This window comes from Asparagus officinalis, chromosome 1, assembly GCF_001876935.1.
Source record: "Asparagus officinalis chromosome 1, Aspof.V1, whole genome shotgun sequence".
NCBI classification, from domain to species: Eukaryota; Viridiplantae; Streptophyta; class Magnoliopsida; order Asparagales; family Asparagaceae; genus Asparagus; species Asparagus officinalis.
In genome coordinates, this window is record NC_033794.1 from 100,421,656 (window position 1) to 100,424,828 (window position 3,173).

Below are 3,173 nucleotides of genomic sequence, written 5' to 3' on the forward strand. Positions count from 1 at the left end.
TCCATTAAACTGATAGGCCTACAAACATGCATAGGATTTTTGGCAAACCCTCAGCCATCAGCGGATTTGATAAGCCTTTACTGACTACCGTTTGAGTCGAGCTAGCATGTGAATTGTCTAAGTCCGTTCTATATGTAACGTTGTGCTAAGAGAATGAACCCTCTTAGACTTGATGCTATGATTTTAAATACATAGACTTTGTTATTTTTACAAAAAAAGACTAACCAACAACACGTGTTAGGCGTAGACTTATCTCTAATTAGGGATCGAGATAAAGTCCCTCATGCATGTGAGGCATGTATTTTGATGTCTTTTTTGCAGCAAAAAACTAACTGACAACGCGTTTTAGGCGTAGGCTTATCCCTACTTAGGATTTGGGATAAAGTTCCCCGTGCGTGTAAGACACGGATTTTGACGTTATTAATAACGGCTTGCCACGATGTTGAATACATAGGCTTTTGTCCTTTTTACGGCAAAGACTAACCGGTAACGCGTGTTAGGCGTAGGCTTATCCTTACTTAGGATTTGGGATAAAGTTCCCCGTGCATGTAATGCACGGATTTTGGCGTTATTAATAACGGTCTGCCACGATGTTGAATACGTAAGCTTTTGTCCTTTTCACCGTCAAAGACTACTCGACAACACGTATTAGGTATTGACTTATCCCTACTTAGGATTCGGGATAAAATTCCCCATACATGCGAGATATGGATTCAGAGATTATTAATTTAATGATAATCACTGGTTACGATATTAAATACGTAGACTTTGTCGATGTTTCTTCCTGTGTTACTTGAAATACTGAAAGAAAGTTGGAAACGCCAGAGGTGTAGTATTAACTTGGAATGAATTTTAACTTAGAGTGAAATTCAGAAATTTTCTTTATTATCACTAGGATAATTCCAGAAAATCTTTAATCTACTAGGGATTTTATAATGAAAACTTGCTATTCTTGTTGAAAAAAGACTAACAAGTTCATTAGGGAGGGTTTGACTGTTAGAGGTGTGATGTTAACCTAACAATATTTTATGGGCTTATCGTGCTATTGAAGAGAGTCGATAAGTTAATTTGGTCGTCAGAGGTGTGATATTAACTTGACGGGTATGTGGACCTATCGCTCTATTGAGGAGAGTCGATATGTGGATTGTGTCGTCAGAGGTGTGATATTAACATGACAGGAAGAATATTACGATCAAGATTAGTTTGAGGACCTATCACTCTATTGGGGAGAGTCGATAAATGGATTTTATCAGAGGTGTGGGATTAACGTGACAAGAATTTGTTACGATCGGAACAACCTTGAGGACCTATCTCTCTATTAACGAGAGTCAATAGGTTAATTGTTAGAGGTTTTGTGTTGACATGACAGGAATTTGTTGCGATCGGAGTAACTTTGTGGACTTATCATCCTATTGAAGAGGATTGATAAGTTGATTGGTTGTCAAAGGTGTGATGTTAACGTGACAAAAAAAATTATTGCGATTGGAGTAACTTTGTGGACTTATCATCCTATTGAAGAGGATTGATAAGTTAATTTGTCAGATGTGTGATATTAACGTGATAGGAATTTGTTGCGATCAGAGCAACTTTGTGGACTTATCATCCTATTGAAGAGGATTGATAGGTTGATTTGTCAGAGGTATGATATCAACGTGATATGAATTTGTTACGATCGGAGCAACCTTGAGGACCTATAGCTCTATTGATGAGAGTTGATAAGTTAATTGTCAGAGGTTTGGTGTTAACATGACGGGAATTTATTGCGATCGGAGTAACTTTGTGGACTTATCATCCTATTGAAGAGGATTGATAAGTTGATTTGTCAGAGGTGTAATATTAACGTGACAGGAATTTGTTACGATCAGAGCAACCTTGAGAACTTATCGCTCTATTAACGAGAGTCAATAAGTTAATCGTCAGAGGTTTGGTGTTAACATGACGGGAATTTGTTACGATCGGAGTAATTCTGTGGACTTATCATCCTATTAAAGAGGATTGATAAGTGGATTTTGTCAGAGGTTTGGTGTTAACATGACAAAAAAAAATTTATTGCGATTGGAACAACTTTGGGGACTTATCATCCTATTGAAGAGGATTGATAAGTGGGTTGTTAGAGGTGTGATATTAACGTGACAAGAGAATATGTACTTGTGACTTGCATAAAATTTTGAGAATTAGCGTCTTGCTGGGGAAACTTGCTAGGTGAGTTTATCACCAGAAGCGATGAATTTTGATACTTGTGATTTGAATAAGATTTTGAAGACTTAGTGTCTTGCTGGGGAAGATTGTGATTTGAGCAATTTTGAGGAACTATCATCCTATTAACAAGGATTGATAAGTTGATTATCAGAGGTATGTTGTTAACGTGACAAATTAGGAGTGATGCAAACTGAATTCATACTCCGTGGGGGTGATGATCATCAGAAGTATAATGTTAACTCGACGATGTGAAAAAATCGTTACTCTTAATCCAGTGGATTCCAAGTAACCAACCCCCAGTCTTGATTAAGACTTAGCAGGCGAATAAAAAGAGGGGTAGACATGGCATATCGCCTTGGGGCCACTATCCATCAAGTCGGAATAGAGATACGTCACATGGCAGGCTGCTATCTGAAGAGTTTGACTATCAGAGGTAACTGTTAACGAGATAGTTTTGTGAACCCGCCATCCTATTGAAGAGGATTGACAGATTGATGAACTATCAGAGGTAGATGTTAACATCATAGTTTTTGTAAACTTATCATCTTATTGCAGAGGATTAACAAAGTTATGAACTATCAGAGGTAACTACTAACGTGATAGTTTTGTGGATCTACCATCCTATTAAAGAGAATTGGCAGAAGAATTTAGAGGGAATAGACTATCAAAGGTAATCATTAACGTGATAGTTTTGATAGACCCACTATCCTACTTGAGGATGATTGGTGGAGGAATTTGGAGAAAATAGACTATCAAAGGTGACTGTTAACGTGATAGTTTTGGTGGACCCGTCATCCTGCTTGAAGAGGATTGGTGAGGGAATTTGGGGGAAATGGACAATCAGAGGTGATCATTAACGTGATAGTTTTAATGGACCCGCCATCCTACTTGAGGAGGATTGATGGGAGAATTTGGAAAAAATAGACTATCAGAGGTGATAATTAACATGATAGTTTTGGTGGACCCACCATCCT